This window comes from Anabrus simplex, chromosome 1 (genome assembly GCF_040414725.1).
Source record: "Anabrus simplex isolate iqAnaSimp1 chromosome 1, ASM4041472v1, whole genome shotgun sequence".
NCBI lineage: Eukaryota > Metazoa > Arthropoda > Insecta > Orthoptera > Tettigoniidae > Anabrus > Anabrus simplex.
Genome location: NC_090265.1, coordinates 256,892,610 through 256,920,561, shown reverse-complemented (window position 1 = coordinate 256,920,561; position 27,952 = coordinate 256,892,610). Strand labels below are relative to the sequence as shown.

At 43.5% G+C, this 27,952-nt stretch overlaps 1 protein-coding gene across 1 annotated transcript in view; it reads left to right on the top strand.

Annotated features, from left to right (window-relative positions):
• Positions 1-15,152: 15,152 nt before the first annotated feature.
• Positions 15,153-27,952, top strand: part of LOC136886536 (organic cation/carnitine transporter 2) — a 157,231-nt gene continuing 144,431 nt past the window's right edge. Inside the window, exon 1 of the mRNA XM_067159350.2 lies at positions 15,153-15,353. The gene's annotated coding sequence lies outside the window, so the exon portion shown is untranslated. The remainder of the gene's footprint in view (positions 15,354-27,952) is intronic.

Here is a 27,952-nt window from a genome sequence, read left to right as displayed (position 1 = left end):
AATAACTGGTAACGATTGCCTGCTGCGATAACGAGTGAGAGTGCCGGGTAGGAAATTCCAGGATAACAACAGAAGAGGGTTCAGTGCAAAACCAAGGTTTGTAAGCTGCTATCTCATTAGCGCGGCGTCACAGAACTGCGATGGTCTACAAGTTTTGTTTTGTTCGTCAAACGTACAGCAACGAATGAGCCGTCAGTGAGTAATGCATAATTTAAGGTTCAATTTATAGCAATAGCACATACCCCGAAGAATTACAGAGATCGACGTGGGAACTTCCGGCTTACGTTCAATGTTTACTCAAGCAACAGATAAGAAAGTGCTTGGATAATTATATTATAGGACCTCTACCGTATGTACTAACTTTGGTTGTAACATAGGATGTCAGGAATACATTCTCTCCGTCCCTCAATAATAGATATACTGAATAACATGGAAAAATGGTCCCAAATTCTGCACACTAACGTTCACAAAAGGGACTATCATATACGTTAACATTATATATGCGCCAAAGTCAGAAGAAAAGTCATATTATCCAATATTAAAAGTTCAGATATTCGCTATTATATCCAAAACCTTCAAAATATGCATTCTGGATGAATTTTCTCCTAAAAGTGCCAAAACATGCAAACATGCAGGGAAAAAGAAAGGTTAAGTGTAATCGTTAAGCCATAAAACGAAGTTTGCAAAATGTAACAAGCTTATTTAAAAACATGAGTTGCCGGGCTGAGTGGCTCAGACGGTTAAGGCGCTGGCCATCTAACCCCAACTTGGCAGGTTCGATCCTGGCTCAGTCCGGTGGTATTTGAAGGTGCTCAAATACGACCAGAGGCATGTCATGAGGTCCACTTAATAATATATGCCGTTTTCTGCGACATTCTGCGACATATAGTGTCATAATGAATATTTTTCACCCAGTTCGGGACACGAATGGCGTCGCGCCAGCTCGGAGAGCAGAGGTCTCATTGCGCGCACCGAGAAAAAAGGGCCATGAATCCCAAACGTCAATACAAATGTTCTTGAAGGAGAGAAAATGGCACCCATATAAGGCGCACGTACATCAGCAACTCTATGGAGATGAGTTTGATCGCCCACGTGGACGAAGAATGGCAACGGCATTACAGCAAGATCCACATTTTATCAGGAATATCCTGTGGAGCGATAAATGTTACTTTTTGAATGATTCAATGATCGACACTCATATTCTCCATTATTGGGCTCCGGCAAACACCAACTGGGTTCGAACACATCATATGCAACACCAGTGAGGGATTAAGATTAGTGTGTGGTGCGGTATTCTGGGCTTGTTTTTATAGCCCGTTGTGTCACCGGCAAGCGTTACTTGAAATTCTTAGAGACCGACTTGTCTCTAGAAAATATTCTAGAAGATCTTCCACTGCAGCTAATACTGCAATATTGGTTCCAGCATGATGGTGCACCACCTCAATACTTTTGAACCGGACCGGGCGAGATGGCCGTGCGGTTAGGGGCGCTAAGCTGTGAGATTGCATCCGGTAGACAGTGGGTTCGAACCCTACTGTCGGCAGCCCTGAAGATGGTTTTCCGTGGTTTCCCATTTTTACACCGGCAAATGCTGGGGTTGTACCTTAATTAAGGCCACGGCCGTTTCCTTCCCACTCCTAGCCCTTTCCTATCCCATCGTCACCGTAAGAACTATCTGTGTCGGTGCGGCGTAAAGCAAATTGTAAAAACCTTCGAGCCATTAGGGAACATCATGATGCACAATATCCTCAACGGTGTAAGGTCATGGTGGATCCTGATAATAGCTACCACGATCGTCTGACCTCACCCGCTCCCCCGCCCCCAACTCAGTGGACTTTTTTCTGTGGAGATATATCAAATGGAAAGTGTACTAAACTGAGCCAGAAAATGCTGAAAAATAATTACAACCACGAATTTCTGAGGCCTTTGCTGCAGTGACTCTTGAAATGCTGAGACATGTCCATGTCTGTGATAACGATATCAACAGTCACGTGACAGTACAGGTTATCTTGATACGGTATCAATATCAACGTGTTCAGCACTGCCTGCGCCATCAGGGACATGTTTTTGAGCATATCGAATACGAGTAGTTTTAGAAGGAAACGTTCTGGTAGATCCATATGTGACATTTTAATTTTCTGAGCTCTGAAGCTATAATAACATGTATTTGTTTTTATTTCTACTAACAACTCTTTTATAGAGTGGAATGTCTGCACGTTTATTGGTAATAAGACTTTTTCTTCTCTCCATCTTTGGCGTATTTACAAATTCACGTGTGCAGTAAATGACTGATATTTGTCTCGCAACATCCGAAATACAGCACGTTGTCGCTCCTTCGAAAACAAGTGATTAGGCATCACATGCATCACTACTGCATGCGGGGCATTTATAAGTAGGAAGTACGGTGCTCGCGAGCCGCCTGGTATACCGGGTGAGTCAACCGCGCCTGACGTTTCTGCTTTTAGGCATCCCAACGAACGTCATTGGGGTGATGGTCGATTTTCCTTTGCCGAATACCAAGCTACAGTCGTCTTTAAAGTACTTAGCGCGTCATCCCTGCACGACTTTTGCAAAAACACGTACGCGACATGTATTTACGCAATACATAAAACTGTTGTAAAATGTATGTGCCAATTATAAGCTTTCGATTGGTTATGAAATTATCGCTAAAAGCGATGGCATACTGATAGAAAACGTGTGTGAACTTGTGAAGCGCGACGTAGTTTTACACCAAGTAAGCTTCCCGATAAATTGGAACAAACAGTCACCGTGGTGTAGTAGACTAACCACAGACGTATTGACGCATGTTGCGTTGGTAGGTGGGTTCGATTCCCACGAGCGATAAATACTTTTTTCACATTTTAAACGAGGATCAAATAAGAGGCCTTTATGCCACATTCGACCAATAGCATGCATGTTGAATGTGTAGTGGCCTGACACTTGGTGTAGCCTAGCAGTCCTGGTCATTTCTTCGATATGTATTTAGCAGATGAGTATGTTGACATGCTCCTCATCTACGGTGAAGCAAGACAGAACGTACAAGAAGCACAGCGAATGTACCAGAGAAGATTTCCACACAGACAAGAACCAAACGTAAATACGTTTAGGAGGGTGGAGCGACGTTTGCGTATAACTTCGTCACTTTCCCGAACAGGTCCTGTTCGAGAGGCACCAGTTACGTCCGGTGAAACTGCTGAGATGGTTTTGGACACTTTCCGAGAGAATCCTCGCACGAGTACCCGGGCAGGAGCACAACAGGCCAACATCAGCCAGTCCGTATCACCTGCAACTACATCGAGAACTCCAAACTCGTGTTGATTACTGTGCATGGATACTGACGCTAGTAGCAAATGGTCCAGCGTTTGTATCTCACATTTTATGTTCGGACGAGGCGCGATTTCATAATAATGGCTCTGCGAATCGTCATAATATGCACTACTGGAGTGTTGAAAATCCCCACTGGGTAAGGCAGGCAGCATTTCAGACAGGTTGGGGAGTAAATGTATGGTGTGGTATACTGGGTGATTACCAAATTGGACCATATTTCTTTGAGAATCATTTGACAGGAGCCCGGTACCTACAGTTCGTTCAAGACCAACGACCATTGTTGCCAGAGGATGTGCCCGTGGGTGAGTGTTTAACCATGTGGTATCAACACGACGGAGCTCCCCCTCACATGTCAGCAGATGTTCGCAACTACCTGAATGTTACACATCCCGGTCGATGGATAGGAAGGGGAGGACCTGTCACCTGAACGGCTAGATTGCCCGATTTGACGCCACTGGGCTTATTTCTATGGGGAATTTGAAGGATGTAGTGTACGCTCAGCAGCCGGAAAATCCTGAATGTCTTCGAAACCTTGTTATGGAAGCATGTGAATCTGCAACACCTACAATGGCAGTTCAACGGCATGCTGAAACGTGCATTACTGCAGAAGGCCATCTATTCGAACACTTAGTGCACTAGCAGGCTGTTGCTCAGTCAACCGGATTTAAACCCCCAACCATTCTATCCTCGTCCAGCCCTGCTTATAAAACATCCACGTATGCAGCTCTAATGGCCTAGAACAGTCCAAAATAAATAAATAAATAAATAAATAAATAAATAAATAAATAAATAAATAAATGAATAAATAAATAAATAAATAAATAAATAAATCGATCAATCGAGCAATCAATAGTCCGCCTCTGTGGTGTAGTGGTTATTGTGATTAGCTACCACATCCGGAGGCCCGGGGTCGATTCCCGGCTCTGCCACGAAATTTGAAAAGTGGTACGAGGGCTGGAACGGGGTCCACTCAGCCTCGGGAGGTTAACTGTGTAGAGGTGGGTTCGATTCCCACCTCAGCCATCCTGGAAGTGGTTTTCCGTGGTTTTCCACTTCTTCTCCAGGCAAATGCTGGGATGGTACTTAACACAGATACGCAACGGCCGCTTCCTTCCCTCTTCCTTGTCTATCCCTTCCAATCTTCCCACCCGCCATCAAAGCCCCTGTTCAGCACAGCAGGTGAGGCGGCCTGGGCGAGGTACTGGTCATAATCCCCAATTGTATCCCCCGACCCAATGTCTGACGCTCCAGGACACTGCCCTTGAGACGGTAGAGGTGGGACCACCCGCTGAGTCCGAGGGAAAGCAAACCCTGGAGGGTAAGCAGATTAAGAAAGAAAGAAAGAAAGAAAGAAAGAAAGAAAGAAAGAAAGAAAGAAAGAATGCCATCGCTTATAGCGTTCATTTCATATCCTAATGAAAGCTCATAATTGGCACGTACTTTTTTTTTGCTAGTTGCTTTACGTCTCACCGACACAGATAGGTCTTATGGCGACGATGGGACAGGGAAGGACTAGGAGTGGGAAGGAAGCGGCCTTGGCCTTAATTAAGGTACAGCCCCAGCATTTGCCTCGTGTGAAAATGGGAAACCACTGAAAACTATTTTCAGTGGCTGCCGTCAGTGGGGTTCGAACCTACTATCCCCCGAATACTGGATACTGGCCGCACTTAAGCGACTGCAGCTATCGAGCTCGGTGCACGTACTTTTTACCTAACCGTATGACATTTTAATGCATTTTGTAAATGCCTGTCGCATACGGTACATGTTTTTGCAAAGGAAACTGTGCAGTGACTGATTAAAGGCGGCTGTTCCTTGGTCGACGGCAAAGGGGAATAGACCATAACAACAGTGATGATCGGTGGAATGCCTAACAGCATAAAATGTCAGGCGGTTGTGGCTTTACGTCGCACCGACACAGATAGGTCTTACGGCGACGATGGGATAGGAAGGTCCTAGGAGTTGGAACGAAGTGGTCGTGGCCTTAATTAAGGTACAGCCCCAGCATTTTACGTGGTGTGAAAATGGGAAACCACGGAAAACCATAACATCAGTCGCGGCTTACTCACTAGGTATATAAAAATGATATGAGTAAGGAACTATAATCAGAGATAAGGTTTTTTGCAGATGATTTTATTCTGTATAGAGTAATAAAGAAGTTAAAATATTGTGAGCAATTGCGAAGAGACCTCGAGACTGTTGTGAGGTGGACAGTAGGCAATAATATGATGTGATGTAAAACGGCTTTAAAAGTGAAGTTGTGAATTTCACAAATAGGAAAAGTCCTCTCAATTTTAATCACTGCATTGATGGGTTGTAAGTTACTAATGGAGATCTCTGTAAGTATTTAGGTGTTAATATAAGGAAGGATCTTCATTGGGGTAAACACATAAATGGAATTGTAAGTAAAGGGTACAAATCTCTGCATGTGGTTATCAGGGTATTTAGGGGTTGTAATAAGGATGTAAGGGAGAGGGCATAGGTTTCTGGTAAGACCCCAAATAGAGTATGGTTCCAGTGTATGAGACCCTCACCAGGATTACTTGATTTAAGAACTGGAAAAAATTCAAATTAAAGCAGCTCGATTTGTTCTGGGTAATTTCCGACAAAAGAGTAGTGTTCCAAAATTGTTGTAATTTATGGGCTGGGAAGACTTGGGAGAAAGGAGAAGAGCTGCTCGACTAAGTGGTATTTCCGAGCTGGCATTGGGGAGATGGCGTGGAATGACATTAGTAGACGAATAAAAATTCAGGTGATTGATTGATTGATTGATTGATTGATTGATTGATTGATTGATTGATTGATTGATTGATTGTTTGATTGTTTGATTGATTGATTGATTGATGTGTTAATGTTCTGAGTGATACAGCTCCGTTAAAGCTGGTGAAGCATTTTTCTAACCAAAGTAGTTCTGTTTCACATGGTCATATATGCGATCTTCAAAGAAAAAAGATGCAAAATACTCAAACGCCTCACCATTGTGATCATTGTTCATACGTTAGTCACTATTACACTGTCAAATTTGAAGATCAGCAGGAGACAAATCTGCAAAAGTCACTAAATTACTCTAGCCGAAACTAAAAGACACTGCATTACAGTATGAACATTAAGCTATATTTCATCAGAAATAGATTTTGATTGAGCTCTTGAAAATATTGACATCACCTGGTACTTCACTGCCGTAATCAAGCAGATAAGGTGTCGTTCGGTAGCGGCAAGTAGGCCCACCGGTACCTTATCTCGCAACATCAACTTCAAGTAGTATGTTTGGAGGACAGACATTCGTCTGACATTGAACACTTGAAACCTCCTTATACGCTGTGTTGATTGATAAGTTGTTGATGTTGCGCTTGAAGATTACAACACTTGTTGGCGACATTGCTCTACGCGGATGCAAATATCCATATATGGATATTCGCGAAGTTAGTATCTTGGCGGACATTAAATGTATGGCAGTGAGGATAATTTTGCTGATCAATTCTAGATAATGATGTTTATTGATTTTCGCTCAGATATACTCCAGAAATCTCGACAAGTCAGTTTTATGTTTGTTTGTGGTGAGGCGACTCTTGACATTGGTATGGAAGAATGGTATAATAACTGCAAGTCGCCTCCGAAAAGGCCTGATGCAGGTCTTTCGAGTTGACGCCGTATAGAAGATCTGCGCGTCTATGAGAATGGGGCCCTGCCTATGATGAATTCTAATGCTTAAGGCGGCACAGACACCCAGCCCCCGAGTATTCAGGATAAACCAGTGAAGGTTAAAATTCCCGACCCGGCCACGAATCGAACCCGGGACCCCCTGGAGCACAGGCCAACACGCTAACCGTTTAGCCGTGGAGCAAGACCGATGGTATATAAAGAGCCATAAACCTGCTCCCGCCCGTAATTGTTGGAAGGAAGGAGTAAAGGTTCCGAAAGAGAGGCGCTCAATACGACGGTACTTGTCATAAGAAGAAATTCCTCATAAACGTGTCACTGTGAGGGGACTAGTGTCAGGTATCAGGCTTCATACTCACGGAGTCGAGACGTCCTACATGACTTTCTTCTGACGTGACTGACTCATATTCATTGGATCTCTCCAGCAACCACTTTTACTGCTGAAATATTCCCTCCTTTTACAAATGTACAATCACTTCAGATACTTTTTTTTCTTGTATCTGCACCTGCATCTGGGACCAACTTTCACTCTATATGTACAGTGTAGCCAAGTCCAGTAAAGCCGCCATGTTTTAGCCAGGTACTCAATCACCATTATAATAGATGAAGGAGAGTGATATTATTATTGTTTCAATAAAGAATAGACTAGTTCAATTTTTTAAGACGTTATTTATTTTGCTCATACTGTGTGTATATACGCCTATCCGTATTATTTTGTTATATTCGGAGTCTGACCACCTGACGTAAAACTTCAAAATTTAGATTTATACTTGGTATACAAGTCACAGTCCGCCTCTGTGGTGTAGTGGTTAGCGTGATTAGCTGCCACCCCCGGAGGTCCGGGTTCGATTCCCGGCTCTGCCACGAAATTTGAAAAGTGGTACGAGGGCTGGAACGGGGTCCACTCAGCCTCGGGAGGTCAACTGAGTAGAGGTGGGTTCGATTCCCACCTCAGCCATCCTGGAAGTGGTTTTCCGTGGTTTCCCACTTCTCCTCCAGGCGAATGCCGGGATGGTACCTAACTTAAGGCCACGGCCGCTTCCTTCCCTCTTCCTTGCCTATCCCTTCCAATCTTCCCATTCCTCCACAAGGCCCCTGTTCAGCATAGCAGGTGAGGCTGCCTGGGCGAGGTACTGGTCATACTCCCCAGCTGTATCCCCCAACCAAGAGTCTGAAGCTCCAGGACACTGCCCTTGAGGCGGTAGAGGTGGGATCCCTCGCTAAGTCCGAGGGAAAAACCTAACCTGGAGGGTAAACGATGATGATGATCATCACAATTAATTATTTATATTATAATACATGTGGCATAAAATAGTATAGTCATTGTATTGAATAATGTACGTGATGACTGTAACGTTAGCCTACATTTACATTTAAAAAATTAACAATACCATATTCCAGGCTACATGGTTTCACATATCAGAATATACATTGCAGTATCATCAGACTATAAGTAAGAAAGCAATTTTTTATGCCGGACTTATTGGTATGTAAAATATATAATCTTAACATACGCAGAAGAAAATAATATGATTAGTTAACCGATGGGTAGACAAAATTGTATTACCTAGCTCCATATTTATGTTAACGTAGCCTAATATAGGCTACTGTACCATTCTACTCGTGGTACGGTACTAATATAAATGATAACGAAATCCTACTACTCTTTAGTGGTGAAAACAAGCAGCTGCCATGGTCCTGGGGTAGTTTTGTATAGTTCACTGTTAATGACGGCTAAGGTTTGATCCCCGAAATGAGCAATTAACAATTACATATCGGTATCACTATACAATATAGTTTGAGAAAATACTACTTGTTTCTCTGTGAAAACAAGCAGTTATCCTGATCCCGGAGTACTTGTATTCAGGACACTGTCACCGAACCCCCGCGGTTCGATCCCCGTGATGTGCGACTAATTCTGTGCCTCGGCTCGGTTAGTACTGGTAGATATCCGTTGAATTTTAAACATTCTATTTGCTACCGTCGGTTTTGCTAATACATTATTATTACTGTTATCATTACCTTATTTTTCTACCACTCTCCCCACAACTGTGGGGTTGTGGGTGCGAACTGCGTCACACATGTGGATTTGGCCCTGTTTAATGGCCTGGTGCCCTTCCTGACGCCGATCCTATGTGGAGGGATGTAATCACTATCGCGTGTTTCTGTGGTGGTTTGTATTGTGGTGTTTTGTTTGAATATGAAGAGGAGAGTATTGGGATAAACACACGCACCCAGTCCCCAAGCTCGAGCTATCAAAATACCCCACTCGGCCGGGAATCGGACCCGGGACCCTCTGAACCGAGGGCAGTACGCTCACCATTCAGTCACGGAGTCGGACTATTATTGTTATAATCATCATGTATGGGAAAAACTCAACTTGATGCTAGGTGGCACTTACAACCACATCCTTTAAGAGATTAATAGCCATAAAAGCTTGAATTCGAGAATATATAAATCATGATATCTCATACGGGTCCGCCTCTGTGATGCAGTGGTTTGTGTGATTAGCTGCCACCCCCGGAGGCCCGGGTTCGATTCCCGGCTCTGCCTCGAAATTTGAAAAGTGGTACGAGGGCTGGAACGGGGTCCACTCAGCCCCGGGAGGTCAACTGAGTAGAGGTGGGTTCGATTCCCACCTCAGCCATCCTGGAAGTGGTTTTCCGTGGTTTCCCATTTCTCTTCCAGACAAATGCCGGGATGGTTCCTAACTTAAAGCCACGGCCGATTCCTTCCCTCTTCATTGTCTATCCCTTCCAATATCCCCCCCCCCAGCAAGGCCCCTGTTCAGCATAGCAGGTGAGACCCCCCTGGGCGAGGTACTGGTCGTCCTCCCCAGTTGTATCCCTGACCCAGAGTCTGAAGCTCCAGGACACTGCCCTTGAGGCGGTCGAGGTGGGATCCCCGCTGAGTCCGAGGGAAAAATCGACCCTGGAGGGTAAACAGATAAAGAAGAAGAAGAAGAGAAGAAGAAGAAATCTCATACGGTGAAAATTAATGAGACATAAATGATCGGGAATGACCTTTCATGTAACTTTTGTTATATAGACGTTTTAGATAAAACATATATTTTCGGTGATATCTGGAAATTTGTGAAAAATAATATAATCTCTGTTATTTTTCCTTTCACGGTAAAATCGCACAAAATGTTAAAGGTCGGAAATTAAATTCTTAACAAGTTTCGTTTTGTAGGTAGAGATTTTTGAAACGGCGATTATCAATGGAGAAATCTGACATTTACTGCCTTGGTCTCCTTAAAATTACTAATTTATTTTCTTATTATTGTTACCATTATCATGGTTGAGACAACTCTGCTCATTGCTTGGAGCGTGTTTTAACGTGCTACTTTCAGAGCTGAAACAGGCAATTGTCCAATTTTATTTTAAACCCTTTCCGGATCTGTTTCTGCATCCACAAGCACAACAGCTTGGCGTAATTTTCTTCAAATCGCAGACCTCATAAATACGTAAGTTCACACACATTTCGAAACTAGTAGTACTAAATAATCCCCCGTGTTTAATAAAAACGTATTTTCGGTAGTATTAAAGTTAAAAAACGTAGCCTGTACTTCGCTGAAATTGTATAAAGAGTGATCTTACCCTGTGCGGAATACGTACGCTTAAATCAGCTGACGGGACATTTGGCTAAAACATGTTGGAACCAATCAGAATGAAGCACTCGTTGGCCACACTGTACATATATAGCCACTGTATAATTAACCACCCGATGTCTAGTTCTTGTGAAGTCTGTATGTTAACTTACGTGACAAACACAGTCAACGTTGCCTAATGGTTTGGTGATAAGTTTTCGCGAGTGTTCAGGGTCAAACCGCACAGTTCCTTATCGATGTAGGAACGAAGTACGGATCAACAACTGATCTGCTTCGAGAAAGCATATAGAAGGAGGTACATACACTAGTATAATGAGTAATATTGTAGAAGGAATGGCATTGTATCTGTGGAGCGATTCATACAATAAAATAAATTACTTGGGCGTGATTATACATTATACTGATGATGGGATACTGGAAGGTCGTGTATTGCATACTAGAGATTCCGACAGTGATACAGAGAAATCTGGAGAACATACCAAATTTGAGCTCGTAAAAATACTATGATCGTTCGATTTATGTACTACTACGGACAATATTGTATTTGTGACCGACATAGGGTCAAATATTATAACAGCTCTTCGTTAGTACGCCTATTCGAGAATTTCATGCTCAGCACACATACTCAGCACTGTGTTGGAGCACACGACACGCGGTGTTGGTGAAGGGGAAGTGGAAACAAATGAACTTATGTACAAGGATTAGTAAGCTCCTGTCCGACTCGTTGGCTGAACGGTCAGCGTACTGGCCTTCGGTTCAGAGGGTCCCGGGTTCGATTCCCGGCCGGGTCGGGGATTTTAACCTTAAATGGTTCATTCCTACGGCACGGGGGGCTGGGTGTATGTGTTGTCTTCATCATCATTTCATCCTCATCACGACGCGCAGGTCGCCTACGGGAATCAAATAGAAAGACCTGCACCTGGCGAGCCGAACCCGTCCTGGGATATCCCGGCACTAAAAGTCATACGACATTTCAGTAAACTCCTGCTGAGCATTCACGGCTTTCTTTAAAATACCTGGTCTTCAGAATCGGTTAGAGAAATCTTTGAAAGGTGACGTAGACACTCTGTGGAATAGCAAACTTTGCATGTTTGACTCCATTAATTCGCAGTGGACTAGAATTCTAGAAATTCTAACCAAAAATAATCAAGGGAAACTGATAGATTCCACTGACAAAAAGTGAGTGGAAGATATCATCGGCTTCCTTAACTCCTTTTGAAAACGCATCTGATTAACTGGAAGCTTCAAGAGTACCAACCCTCCATTTGACTAAATTGCGGAAGCTGAAACGTCCTTTCTAGAAGAAAAGGAGGGTGATCTTGAGTTGATTTGCAGTTTAATTTAAAGCACAGATAAACTTTTTTCACTGGCAAGTAGGAAATAACAGCAGTGCATAAGTCAGCTACCCTAAAAACTCCTCAGTGCAGCGGATAGAGACTTAAGTGAGATCTGAAGCCAGGAAGTTGATTGCAACAAGAAGTAGCCAGTTCCAAGTTGCAGGAAAATCCACCTCAGGGCCTCCAGCGAAGAAGAAGAAACGTACGGGATGTTTCAGTGAATTTGAAAATTCGTTGAAGATGAATCTGCAATAGATATCAGTGCTACAGTAGATTAAATTTTGAAGTACAAAGAACGAAAAGATCAAGTCCACTGAGCTACGTGATTTCATTACTTGGTGGCGTGAAGATGAAAACCAAAATCCTCATCTTTTCAAACTGTTCAATTTCATCCATTCCATTCCATTCCATTCCATTCCATTCCATTCCATTCCATTCCATTCCATTCCAGCATCTCCGTCAGAGAGGAGCTTCTCCGCTGCAGGGCGAATAATGCAAGATCGGCGCATGTCTCTCAAACTGAGATCAGTTGATGACGTCATATTCCTGAACAGTAATCATCCACACTAGCCGGGTAACGGCATACCTAATTCCACTCTTTCCTTCAATAACACTTTCTTTAAATAGCGTACTGTATACAGGTAGACTCATTGCGTTATCTAATAATATATTGTTCTACAATGATGGTGATGGACTGATGGATGCAGTACTAAACTGAATATAAACTACAAAAGAAAAACCCAATCAGTGGAAGTTATTATAGACAGTAAAGCAGATAATTTAAAAGGGGTTGTTTCCAGATATAATTCGACATGACTTCAAAAATATGTTTTTAAATATCTGGAGATGTTCTTTGCAAGCGTCCATGTACAGAGTGACCCAAAAGTCTGTTAACATTCGACGAGGCAATACTTCACGGAATATTGGAGGTAGAGAGGTAATAATTGACACACATATTGGCATGACATGGGGTTTTATTGACACCGAAATAAAGTACACAAAATGACCAACAGATGGCGCTGGACAGCAACACGTCAGTCATGCTGCATGAGACCCGTTTACGGTAGGAAAAGAGCTGTCGTGAGAGAGGGCATCAGATTCGCCTGCAATCGCGGCATATTGACGTTACCAGAAAAGTCACTGTTAATGAAGCTTTAATTACTTTATTTTGGTGTCAATAAAACCCCATGTCATGTCAATGATGTGTGTCAATTATTACCTCTCTACCTCCAATATTCCGTGAAGTATCGCCTCGTCAAAGGTTAACGAATTTTTGGGTAACCCTCTACATAAAAGGCGTTTATATTAATAAAACATACTTCAAAATGTTGTTCTTAAGTTCTGCAACAATTTTTCATCTTATCTTATATGGACGTGGATCCATTCACGGATGCAAATGCGGGTATGGACGCGAATAATATTTTGTATAGCCGCATAGAGCTCTATCTATACCGTAGTATTCTTAGATCCCTATAACGTTGACAACGAAAACGCCCATATACGAATCCGCTGTAGACTTCTACGAACAGAAGTATCACCTTGACGAAATATAACTTTTTGACCTACTAATTGGAGCCGGAGGGACCATCCCAAAATTCTTCGTCAATATCTACAGAAAACTAGGCCTTCCGGTAGACTTTGTAATAGACCCGGAAGGTCGTGGGCTCGATTCCCCGTCACCATGTCTAAGAATTTAAGAAACTATATTTCCACTTCCATAGGTTCTAATGGCTCTGAGGTTCACTCAGCCTACACCAAAAATGAGTATCAGGCTAATTCCTGGGGGTAAAGGCGGCCGGGAGTATAGCTGACCACTCTACCCCACCAGGTGGCGAGGTTACGGATAGTGGAAGCCTTTGTCTTCCACCCCTCCAAGAGCCTTCATGGCCTGTACGGCGTTGACATTCTCTAATAGCTCTTAAAGGCTCCATACATATATTAAGAAGTCATTTTTATGATTCCTTACTTATTTATATATAATATTTCAAATGTCCATGTATCTATAATTATTATTACCCTTTTCACTGGTTTCATTCTTCACATTTTGTTTATATCCATTGTTGATTTAATACTACATGCATAATTGTTTTTGTGCATGCTATTAGTTTTGTATTGGATTGGATAAGCTTTATCGAGTGGTAGCCTTGAATTTTAAAATTCAAAATTAATAATCAATACGGTACATGTATATGATTGACAATATTTTATAACATTTTCGGTACATAAATGTCCAGAAGAAAATCCTCTCATATTAAGTTAGTAATATTTAAACGAATTGGAAGTGCTTATGAAATGAGATTTCTTCATTTTAACTTGGCGGCCTACGTCTAACATCTTTATTAACGGGTTGTATGAGTCAAGTCGAGGAGTTCTGGAATGATCTACAATCCAAGAAAATGAGTTAATCAAGCTGTAAATTGCACTCAAATGCCAAATGTCCGGACCAACCACCTCTAAAATATTCCCAGAATATTTTCCTAAAATGTTTGAATTTCAATTAGAGTACAAAGTAAATTAACATTACAATACTATTACTTTATAGAACAGAAATAAAACAAAGTATTGCCATTTGGCGAACTTTCCCCAGATTTGGCGCCCTCGGTCCGTTTGTAAATTCGGCATTGCCGCCAGTGTCGGAAGAGAACGAAAGTTGACAAAGGGAAGTAGGGTATGATAGCAGAGCTTGCTTGGTACAGGAAAGTGGAGACACTGGCAGGCTCCTCGACTGAGGAGCTCTTCAAAGAACAGTATTTTTTTTTTTTGCTAGGGGCTTTACGTCGCACCGACACAGATAGGTCTTATGGCGACGATGGGATAGGAAAGGCCTAGGAGTTGGAAGGAAGCGGCCGTGGCCTTAATTAAGGTACAGCCCCAGCATTTGCCTGGTGTGGAAATGGGAAACCACGGAAAACCATCTTCAGGGCTGCCGATAGTGAGATTCGAACCTACTATCTCCCGGATGCAAGCTCACAGCAAGAACAGTATTATGACTTTCAGTAGTTTCATTGGTATTTTACCAATTTGCGAAGAGTTGTCAGTCACTTTCAGAGACGTTTTATTTACTATTCCAGTCACGTCCACTGAGTTGATTGTGCTTGTGTTTCTATCAAAGAAAATGGGATCTGAAGGCTCATTCTTACGTAATGAAGTCTTGTTGAACATTGGACTATCTGGCTAAGCTCAAGGGCTTACGTTATCAGAACTTCTACCCGTCGTGCAGGACAGGGAACAATACTCATTAGTCATGCATCACTAAACATCTGCGTTAAAAATAAAAAAAATGTGCTAGGAAGTAAACGAAATGTAATCACTGGTAATTGTAAGTAGTAGCTTAGTCCGGATTAATGTCAGTGTATCGCGTGTGGAGGTGAAGAACTGATGCAGCCGAGGACTCGTAACGAGTGACTCCAATACCAGCACAGGTAAGTCTCCCATCACCAAGTGCATATACATTTTATATAGATTCTGGAATATAATAGGAAGCTTATCATAATTTAAAGGTTCTACTTTAGATGCTATTAAGGACATATATGTCATTTTAAGGACGGCTGGACGTAAAACCTGTATATTTTCAGACCCATTTTGTAGGTTCGTGTCTAAGAAAACTATTTGTTTCAAGGCTACCAAACTTTGCTCACCTTTTAGCATCAACTAGTGTAAGATATATGCTTTGTATCAAATATTTATTTCCTTAGCTCTTCAACAAAGATACAAATTCAATATTTTATTAAACTGTAGGTGAAAATTTCCCCAGAAGATATTATTTTATGAGTCATAATTATTTTTGTCCAGGTGAATAGCACTAGTATCTACATTAAAATGGACTCTCAAAATAACATTCCCACTCCCTCAAACGCTTTTGGAGGTGGTTAGTGTCATTCTACTTATATTTTAGGGAAATTGTTTTTTTTTAAGCCCTCATCGTAGCTTTAAGGTAACTAAGAAGAGTATTGAGTCTGATTTCTCTAGATCTTATGGTTCCTGAGAGAAGTGTACTTAAAGAATAAAACGTATCTCTTTCGGAAATGTAATGTTGGCCGACAGCTGAGAGAGAGTGGCGGTGGTGTAGTCATATTTAAAAAGCCATGTTAAATACACCGTTGTTGCAGGAACATACACATCTAGATTAAGAAAGCTTACCCTAGTCAAAGACGTGAAAATCAAAGATGAATGTTCAATGACATTTCAAGTCCAGGTGTCTTTAATTTATTTATTTTTTACAGTGAAGTTCATATTTACAATCCTCTGTTCCTGTTGCTATCATTGTGTATTGTTTATTTATAGACTGGCTTTAGTTGTTGATGTTTCTTTTATGCGCTTGATGCATCGTAGTCGTTGAACTCGTTCATTCATTACGAGTGTGGTACTATCTGACAGTATCGAGAGAGTTGGTTGTGCGGTTTCTGTCACGTAGCTATCAGTTTGCATTCTACAATAGTGGGTTTGTACCCCACTGTTAGCAGCCTGAAGAGGGTTTTCAGCTGTTTCTCACTTTAATGCCAGGCAAATGCCAGGGCTGTACCGTAATATTTTTTTGCTAGTGGTTTAACGTCGCACTAATGCATCGAAGTTTCTCGGCGACGCAAGGACGGGAAAGAGCTACAGACCCAGTATTTATGCCTGGTTGTACCTTAACTAAGGGGCTGCCTGGTCGAGGCGGTAAAGGCGTGCTTGGTTCGCCCGGAAGGACGTGGGTTCGAATCCCCGTCAGACAGTCGTAAAATTTAAGAACTGAGATCTCCACTTCCGGAGGTTTACATGGTCCTGAGGTTCACTCAGCCTACACCAAAAATGAGTACCAGGTTAATTCCTTGGGCAAAGGCGGCCGGGCGTAGAGCTAACCACTGTTCCCACATCAAGTGCCGAGGTTACGAATACAGCCTGTGTTACTCCAAGGGCCTTCATGGCCTGTACGGAGATGACTTTTTGTACCTTAATGAAGGCCACGGTCACCTCCTTTCCAGACCTAGCCCTATCCTTCCACATCGTCGCCGCAAGACCTCTCTGCGTCAGTGCGACGTAAAAGAATTGCAAAAAGAAAATAAACTGTATTACAGCCTGTGTTACTGTATTTTTTAATCGGTAGCAGCCATATTATTTCAAAATACAGGTTACATTCTAGCATTTGTTTGTGAGTAAAAACGAAAGAAACTATGGAAAAAAACGATTTGAAGGATGAGTGACGGGAGGTTTGGACCCTGCTGTCTCCAGAGTCCATGGGTATTGACACGATCTAGCGCTCTAATACGCTGAGATACTCTGATAAGCCGGGCTTAGTGGCTCGAACGATAGAAGCGCTGACTTTTTGATCCCTAGTTGACGGGTTCTATCCCAGCCTATTCGCATGGTATCTGAAGGTGCTCAAATACGCCATCCTCATGTCGGAAGATTTACCGGCACGTAAAATAACTCGTTATTTACAAAATTCTGACCCCTCGGCGTCTCTCAAAACTGTAACAGTGGTTAGTTGGACGTAAAACGAATGGGATTATTTCTTATTATTTAGAGTTTTAGGGAACGCCAGTGTGTCGGAATAATGGCCCACAAGAGTTATTTGACGTGCCAGAAGCCAATGACACGGAGTTGCCTTATTAAGAATCATGAAATGCCTCCACTGGGCTTTTTACTTTTCTACCGGAACATCACGCTTAATGTTAGATTATATGTTTTATTAGTGTTCGGCGGTGTATGATGATTCATTAACGTGTAACTTATGTTTCATAAGTGTTTATAGGATTATTGTGTTTTGATAATTTACTTGTTTTATTAATATTACGTACACTAGTCAAAAGAGCCTCCTAATGCTAACTATTGAACTATCTTCCTATATTGGGGACAATAATCAGGTAATACTGGAAAGTATGATTTCTAAATATTTTGTCTTGTCTCAGAGCGTAAAGTACAGTACCGGTCAGAAGTTTAGGACCACATAAAAAAATCATGAAATGTCATGTAGAACCTAAAATGGTTCTACTAGACCTCTGCAATTTTTCCCTTATTTCATTGAGTTACGCCAACTATTGTAGAAGTTATACATTTTCAACTGTTGGAAGGTCACACCAGAAAGTCAACATTTTTGGAAATATTGTGCACTATATACTCTAACTGGTTGCAAGTATCAAAACCAAGATTCTTTTGTAGTCTTAGCAATAGGTGGGGGGTCGTTTTAGTATAAATATAAAAATTCCGAAAAAATGCGGTACGAATTTGTGTGCGTCTGATTTTTTCAAACCAGCAATAATATGGGCATTTTTTCCTTGTTCTTGTCATAGGCCTCAGTGTGAACTATGAGCATCAGAAATGTGTTCTCGGATGCCATCTGCAGAGTTCAAATGAAACTATCGGGACAGATAAGTCGGACGCCGACAGCTCGCCCCGACACCTTGGGCCTTACATGACAAAGACAAAGAAAAATCAACCATCTTGGTACATGCTTTCTGTTGTTTGCATTCCATTCCCAGTTAAAATTTGGTAAGTTCAGATCAGCCGCTACAATAACGCTCCTTTCTGTGTCGTTCCCCACATAGCTGATTACCTTATCACACTGGCGTAGCCAAGGGGGGGGGGCAGTGGGGCCGGCCTCCCCCCCAAATGTTTCCTGAAACTAGAGCGAGGATCAGCCGTTGTTTTACGTACGATAAGAACAACTTAAAACTTACGCCGAAATGACGAATTAACGTAGCGACAAAGAATCTACTAGCAGGGCTCAATACGGCCATTCATAATTCTCCATATCTGTACTGCTTGAATGAAAGGAAGACACTTAGGATTGTGATGCGCGGGGATATTTCACTGTAGAGGCCTCAGTATTGGGAATGTGTTGACAAATGCCAAAAGATGAGGAAAGGGGCAATTAGCCAGGGATTACTCAGTAGGGCCGGAACGTGACCACCGAGATAACGGGGTCCACAGCCAGAGACAGTTGAACAACATCGTGTCAGCTTTTGCAGATCAGTTCCAGGAAACTGGGGTTGTACCGTGGTTGAAAGATGTGCTGTGTTTAAGTTGCAGCGTTCGGAAGACTGTGACAGGATTGTGAGCTGCACGTTAGTTTCTCATTTTGTGTCATATAATAACTTTATTTGTCACTAAGGGCAAAATAATGTGCATCCTCGGTAAGTTATGATTTTTTTTAAATTCTAACAGTAGCAAGACAGATCGTAGATGCGCACATTAGTTCTATAGGTAGGTCTATATATTTTGTCAAATGCCCGGGGACTGATTGGAACTTCAAATGGCACCATAAAAAGTGCATGTAACTAGCTTGTAATTAGCGGACGTGATAACTCAGTTCCAATGGTTCTATCTTCTCATCAAGACGGCCGAGGCTTGAGTCGCAGTCGATGCATGAAACATTTTTAAAATGGGAAGTCACGTTCTATTGATACAGATTCTACTTAAAACACTAGGTCGTGTGCCTTACCTTTCTTTAGTACTTTTGAGTAATAACCGCATCATTTATGATGGTGTATTTTGAGTATCAACCATTCTTCGGGCTTACCTTGTACCTTAAATGGGGAGTGGATGCAGTGGCGTACCCACGAAATAATTTCAGTGGCCAAGTCTAGGCCAGTAGCGTGGATACAATTTTTCCTTGGAAGGGGTTGTGAAAAGATGTTTTATTTTGTATTTAGAATTTGATTTACGTCGCACCGTAGGTCTTATGGCAACGATGGGAAAGTAAAGGGATAGGAGTGGGAAGGAAGCGGCCGTAGCCTTAATTGTATGTTGTATGTTCAGTCTTCAGCCCTAAGGCTGGTTGGATCCTCAACAGCTCCGCCATCCGCTCTCATTAGGGTGTGAAAATGGGAAACCACGGAAAACCATCTTTAGGGCTGCCGACAGTGGGGTTCGAAGCGGATGCAAGCACGCAGCTGTGCGCCTTTAACCGCACGGCCAACTCGCCCGGTGGATATGAAAAGAAAGCCGGTCCTACCGAGTGCGGTGATGGATCTTCTGTAGATATTAATGGTTTTGATTGTTACCATGTAATTATATCCAACAATCGAAATCATAGCTTCTGTACTCTAAACCGGCTGTATTATTGAAACTGTTCGTAAAATTGATAATATCGTTCTTCGTTTGTGAGGAAGTAGAATCTGTTGTAACCAAGGTTGAAATTTACAAAATACAACTTTAGTATTCGCTTCAAATGCAAAATACACTATTTACACAAATAAAAATGAAATTTAACTTGAAGCAAAATGAATTAAGAATCTTGAGAAAGAGTCTATCTTTTGTACAGTATATACAGGTTTGTAGTATTTACATCCACTACTATCTCGAAAAGATAGTCCTTGATATATGTAAAGTCGATAGTCGAAAACTATCAGAAGTACTGACATAAATGTTTTGGAAAGTCCTTCCTTGCTGAGTTCATAAAAGCAAGTTCAATGTTGGAAGAATTCTTACTTGGCGAAACCAAGGGAGCTTGCATTAATTAGGGAAATATAACGGTATGTAATAGTATGACTGGATATGGGCAGCGGAATAGGCAGAGGAGCGGTGACCAGAGGTGAGACCTCGTACTGCCAGAAATTCAGTCCACCTGGTCGAAGCACATTTTCAAGAGGAGTAGCCTCCGTGCTCGACGTAGGGTGTATTCTGGAGCTGGACACCGGGGCAAGTGGGCATCTGGACAGGCTGGGAGTTCCTTTTTATAGTACACACACGACGGTCCAGGCACGCGCACTGAGGGCTGCGCGTCGAGGCTAGAAGAATGACACACTGGCGCGCGTGTAGCTGGCTGGCGGAGCGAGAATGGAGCGCCGGACATACAACAGAATCTTCATTTAATTTTTTTCTAAAAAAAAGAACCACTTTTGTACTACGCCCCGTGAAGGTGACTACCTGCCAGGTCGTAGATATTTTGATCACTGGAGACTCATGGCCAACTCTATTGCACCCACAAACAAGGCAGTATCTTCCCGATCCCATGCCTTTCTTAACTATGTCAGTGGCGGGCATCGAATGCAGGATGCCTTAAGTCTAATTCCAAAATAAGGAGACCTAAAAGTAACAAGCTGACCCCGCGGTGTAGGGGTAGCTTGCCTGCCTCTTACCGGAGGCCCCGGGTTCGTTTCCCGGTCAGGTCAGGGTTTTTTAACTGGATCTGAGGACTGGTTCGAGGTACACTGAGCCCACGAGCTTATAATTGAGGAGCTATCTGACGGTGAGATGGCGGCCTCGGTCCAGAAAACCTAGAATAACGGCGGAGAGGATTCGTCGTGCTGACCACAGGACACCTCGTAATTTGCAGGACTTCGGGCTGAACAGCGGTCGCTTGGTAGGCGATGGCCCTTCGGGGCTGTTACTCCATGGAGTTTGGTTTGGAAAAGTGTACAGAGAAAGAAGCGACACCCCTGCAAGGCTCTTTAGCTTCCAGCTAGTTCTTCCGTCCGGTCTCGTGCATTTAGGACAGTTGGAAAACGCACGCCTTAATAAATGCTCTTCATAAAACCTGTGTAAACTTACTAACTGAATCTATTTATAACAATAATCACAAACGCCTCCTTTGAGTCGCTGTCCTTCTGAGTCCGAGTTCGCAGGTTCAAATCCCGACTTTGCTCGGGGGCCCTCAAAACGGTGTTGAAATGGCAACAGCTCCATGTCGTTGGTTTCTGGCACGTTAATAAAAATTATACATACGAATATTAGCGTCATAAAACTGTTATGCTACTATATTCTGCACCCCAAGCTTGCGAGGGAAACGAATAAAAAAATTGCTTTACGTCGCATCGACACTGATAGGCCTTATGGTGACGGTGGGATAGGAAAGGAGTAGGAGTGGGAAGGAAGCGGCCGTGGCCTTAATTAAGATACAGCCCCAGCATTTGCCTGGTGTGAAAATGGGAAACCACGGGAAACCATTTTCAGGGCTGCAGACAGAAAGGTTCGAATCAACTGGCTCCCAGACGCAAGCTCACAACTGCGCTGCCCTAGCCGCTAGAGAAACTAATAGGACAAGGTAAACACTTCCTAGTATATGTTATGGCAATTATTTTTCTTTACCAACTAACAAAATACACTGACTGACAGAGCAAATGCAACACCAAGAAGGAGTGGTCAGAACTTTATGCCAATTGCAGGGTAGACTGACGTCACTGAGGTATGCTCATGATGTGAAATGCGCCGCGGTGCTGCGCACGTAGCGAACGATAAATGGGACACGGCGTTGGCGAATGGCCCACTTCGTACCGTGATTTCTCAGCCGACAGTCATTGTAGAACGTGTTGTCGTGTGCCACAGGACACGTGCATAGCTAAGAATGACAGGCCGCCGTCAACGGAGGCATTTCCAGCAGACAGACGACTTTACGAGGGGTATGGTGATCGGGCTGAGAAGGGCAGGTTGGTCGCTTCGTCAAATCGCAGCCGATACCCATAGGGATGTGTCCACGGTGCAGTGCCTGTGGCGAAGATGGTTGGCGCAGGGACATGTGGCACGTGCGAGGGGTCCAGGCGCAGCCCGAGTGACGTCAGCACGCGAGGATCGGCGCATCCGCCGCCAAGCGGTGGCAGCCCCGCACGCCACGTCAACCGCCATTCTTCAGCATGTGCAAGACACCCTGGCTGTTCCAATATCGACCAGAACAATTTCCCGTCGATTGGTTGAAGGAGGCCTGCACTCCCGGCGTCCGCTCAGAAGACTACCATTGACTCTACAGCATAGACGTGCACGCCTGGCATGGTGCCGGGCTAGAGCGACTTGGATGAGGGAATGGCGGAACGTCGTGTTCTCCGATGAGTCACGCTTCTGTTCTGTCAGTGATAGTCACCGCAGACGAGTGTGGCGTCGGCGTGGAGAAAGGTCAAATCCGGCAGTAACTGTGGAGCGCCCTACCGCTAGACAACGCGGCATCATGGTTTGGGGCGCTATTGCGTATGATTCCACGTCACCTCTAGTGCGTATTCAAGGCACGTTAAATGCCCACCGCTACGTGCAGCATGTGCTGCGGCCGGTGGCACTCCCGTACCTTCAGGGGCTCCTTAGTATGGGATTAGCCCTTGTGTAAGCGGCCTAGTGCCAAGTAGGTTTTAAAAGTGTATTTAGGAGTCAGTGGCGGCGCGTGACTTTTACAGTAAGGGAAGCACATATCATAAGCTAGGAAGATGTATAAAATAACTCACATTATCTTGTGCTATTTGAATGTTAATTCCATCCGCCTCTCCTTCTTGACGAATTCTTCTATGACAAGGCTGTAGAATTCTTCTTCATTCTTTGATGACTTCAATTTTAGTAACGTCTTCTCAATCGACAGTAGAGATAAGTTCGAGAGTCTCTGTTGTCCCTGTGTATTTCTGCAGTAGGTGTGGATTCTCCGAAGTGCCGAAAATGAACGTTCGGCACTAGCACTGGACACTGGGATAGTTGAAATCAACGCACATAACTTAAACAGTTCAGAAGAGGCAGAAGATGACAATCCTCTACTTTTTAAATAAAACAAAAGTTTTAGAACTCCCATCGTAAGATACTCATCGGAGGAATAAGCTACGCTGAGCTCGCTTCTGAGACGGGCGAAGTCAAAATGCTGACCGTAACTTTGTTTCAAAGAACAGAATGCTGCTTCCGGAAAACTTTTCTTCGTGTTCCTTTGATCAACTAACTGTAAAAATGTTAATTTCTCGAGTGCTTGGAATCGAACGTCTAGTTGGGTATGTATATTGTCATATATCTCGCAATATATGCGACGGTAGTTTGAATTTATGTCGCAGGTTTCATTTTGACGTAGCCTCTTCTTTGGCAGCTCGCAGCTCTCTTGACATTTGTTCCATACTCTTTCAAATTCATTTCTCCATTCTCTGTCAACCATTTGCCACAGTTGGTCCGTACGAGGCTGGGGCAGAGTTTGCAAACAGCGTCCAATGAGATCCCACACGTGTTCGATTGGAGAGAGATCCGGAGAGTACGCTGGCCACGGAAGCATCTGTACACCTCGTAGAGCCTGTTGGGAGATGCGAGCCGTGTGTGGGCGGGCATTATCCTGCTGAAACAGAGCATTGGGCAGCCCCTGAAGGTACGGGAGTGCCACCGGCCGCAGCACATGCTGCACGTAGCGGTTGACGTGGCGTGCGGGGCTGCCACCGCTTGGCGGCGGATGCGCCGATCCTCGCGTGCTGACGTCACTCGGGCTGCGCCTGGACCCCTCGCACGTGCCACATGTCCCTGCGCCAACCATCTTCGCCACAGGCTCTGCACCGTGGACACATCCCTATGGGTATCGGCTGCGATTTGACGAAGCGATCAACCTGCCCTTCTCAGCCCGATCACCATACCCCTCGTAAAGTCGTCTGTCTGCTGTAAATGCCTCCGTTGACGGCGGCCGGGCATTCTTAGCTATACACGTATCCTGTGGCACACGATAACACGTTCTACAATGACTGTCGGCTGAGAAATCACGGTACGAAGTGAGCCATTCGCCAACGCCGTGTCCCATTTATCGTTCGCTACGTGCGCAGCACAGCGGCGCATTTCACATCATGAGTATACCTCAGTGACGTCAGTCTACCCTGCAATTGGCATAAAGTTCTGACCACTCCTTCTTGGTGTTGCATTTGCTCTGTCAGTCAGTGTATTAAGGGACATATTGACATTAACTTCCCTTTTTTAAATTACAACTACCGAGCTCGATAGCTGCAGTCGCTTAAGTGCGGCCAGTTTCCAGTATTCGGGAGATAGCGGGTTCGAACCCCACTGTCGGCAGCCCTGAAGATGGTTTTCCGTGGTTTCCCGTTTTCACACCAGGCAAATGCTGCGGCTCTACCTTAATTAAGGCCACGACCGCTTCCTTCCCAGTCCTAGCCCTTTCCTGTCCCAATGTCGCCATAAGACCTATCTGTGTTGGTGCGACGTAAAGCCAATAGCAAGAAAAGAAATACAACTATAGTAATTTCTGCCCCTAGCATAAAAGTTCGAAATGTTACAAAATCAGACATGTAATTACTGAAATATGAAATGGCGTATGGCTTTTAGTGCCGGGAGTGTCCGAGGATATGTTCGGCTCGCCAGGTGCAGGGCAGTGACTTTTAGAAATATCAATAGTACTTCAAGTAGTGTGACTTTTGTGGCTGACAATGAGAACGAGTGCTTGTCTTACCTTATCAGACTGTTCACTGGCACAAAGTCGTGTTGATACATGAGCAGCCTTCTTGTGATTACATTCACATAACTGTTATTGTATCACTAGCATGTCACGTAAATACAGTGTGATATGTCCCTTGGGTTATCAACGTTTTCTCAATTCACATATAGGCCCTACTATATATTCTCAAAACGGCTGTGGCCTTAAATTAGGTACCATCCCGGCATTTTCCTGGAGGAGAAGTGCGAAACCACGGAAAACCACTTCGAGGATGGCTGAGGAGGGAATTGAAACCCCCTCTACTCAGTTGGCCTCCCAAGGCTGAGTGGACTCCGTTCCAGCCCTAGTACCACTGTTCAAATTTTGTGGCAGAGCCGGGAATCGAACCTGGGCCTCCGGGAGTAGCAGCTAATCACACTAACCACTACACCACAGAGGCGGACCATTTTATTTTATTTCATTTTAAAAACACAACCGTCCCTTTTATTTTATTTTTACAAACCCAAGGGACACATCACATTGTGTTTACTTGTACACTCACGATTAGTAACTAGTGGCCAGAAATATTCATTTCAGACAAGGAAATCTGTAGAGTCCTCAGAACCACCCAGTACTGGCTTACAGTTTCTCTCACTGCTCAGAGTCATAGCCGAGCCATGTAGAAGCGTAACACATGCACACAACTGAAGAGTGAAGATAAATACTGTATGTCAAGTAATCTTTGTAATGCATGTGCACCAAGACACAATAGCCCGTTTTAGATGTCAGTCTTGCAATATGGCCACCAATAAAAATGTTACATACGAACATTTTTCACACACAAAATGTCCGGCTCCATGGCTAAATGGTTAGCGTGCTGGCCTTTGGTCCAGAGAGTCCCGAGTTCGTTTCCCGGCCGGGTCAGGGATTTTAACCTTCATTGGTTAATTTCCTTGGCTGGGTGTTTGTGCTGTCCCCAACATCACTGCAACTCACACACCACACATAACACTACCCTCCACCACAATAACACGCAGTTACTTACACATGGCAGATGCCGCCCACCTTCATCGGAGGGTCTGTCTTACAAGGCAGAAATAGGCTAGAAATAGCCACGCGATAAAAAAAACACAAAATACACGTTTCTGTTACCGGATAGGGTTTAATTTTACTTTCTTCTTCCTATAAATGTTGCGAGGTAGTCACTCACTAGCCATCAACGCCGTAAGACTTCTGCGTGTACTATTTTCTTGTGGTACAGAAAACATTGTCTCCCTAGTGTAGTCCGTCGAATATCATAGGAATTGGAGCTTCTGAAGCATTCAGTCGGCCGGATCTTTCAGTATCTATTGCTTCCCTCTTTCTTTCTACATCCCAGCTCTGGAGCTGCGTTGTTTTGAATCTAATTTTAGCAAGCAGCAACTTGAATTACTTCTTTCAAAACCTATTTGTAAAATTGTAGAATTTGTCAGTGCATTTCCATCTGGTCAGAAAATATGTCTGTATAATGCGATGGTTTAGGAACAAGAATAGAGGAATATCAAAAACATTTTGTACTCATATACACATACATTTAAAACAGCATGTAAAATATAACCGTGTTTACAGGTGAGTGCAAATTCAAATGAGACTAGTAAAACAGCCATGCATTTGGCCGTATTGCAAGATGACATGCTTCCGAATAGTTCATAACTTTCATAAGCTAGTTCAGAGTTGGAAGCACCAATTTATGTATGTCCAACCCTTGTCCCGTTTCCCTGCGGGCTCGGGTATGAAGCGAGGTGAGGTTTGCTCAAGGCTTTACGTCTCCATCCGACGGGCGAATCACCATCAGCAACATCATATGCCCTCACTCCATATGAGTACTACGGAGAGTTTTGGAATTGATTTCAGGCTTTTGGCTATATATATATATAATTCGCTGAGGCCATCAAGGACCACGTTAAGTCTTGTTGCATTTGACACTGAACTTGGCCTTCTTTAGAGCCCAAATTTCCCTCATTCTTTGTGAGTGGGCCTGCTTACGCTCCTCTGTCCAAGGGGCACCGTGTCTTCTCTTCGGTTTCTTGTCTCGGTTTAGCCCGTTCGTCAATATTTTCTTGCGGAAGAGATCTCTGTTAAGGGCGTCTTCAACTGAGATATGAAGCATTTTCAGGTCTTCTTTGGTATTTCCAAACCAGGGAATTGTGGTTTTGGGGTTTGAATCAAAAAAGTGAAAGATTTCTTTAGTTAACTTTCTTCCGTCCATTCTTTTCAGATGACCGTAAAATCGTGCCCGTCTTTTTCTGATTGTGTCGGTAATTTTCTCTATTTTGCTGTAGACTTCCTTGTTGGATCTCTTTTGATGGATTCCATGTCGGTACTTTGATCCCAAGATTCCTCTCACAATTTTGCGTTCTCTTTTCTCCAGTTTTTCAAGGAGTCCTTTGTTGGCATTTAGAGACAGGGTTTCGGCTGCATATAGAACTACTGGCTTCAGAACTGTTTCATAGTGACGTATCTTGGTGTTTTGGGAAAGGCATTTTTGTTGTAGATTGTGCGGGATGTTTGGTAGGCTATTTCCAGTTTGCGTACTCGCTCCTGAAGTGCTTCTTTGTCCAGTCCATTTTTCATGATGATCTCACCCAGGTATTTGAATTTGTCTACTCGGGTGATGTCCCCGTATTTTGTATGGAGTTTTGGTGGAGCCTCTTTGATGTTAGTCATTACTTCTGTTTTCTCCAACGATATCTGCAAACCAGTTTGTTCGGCAATTTCCTTTAAAATTTCAACTTGAGCTCTAGCGGTTTCTATGTCGTTTGAGAGAACAGCAATATCATTGGCAAATGCTAAGCAGTCTGTTGCGATCCCCTTGGATTTGGTTCCTATTCTCAATGGACTGTAGTTGGTTTCCTGTAATCTCACCCGCCAGGTTCTGATGATCTTTTCAAGAACACAGTTGAAGAGTATCGGGGATAGCCC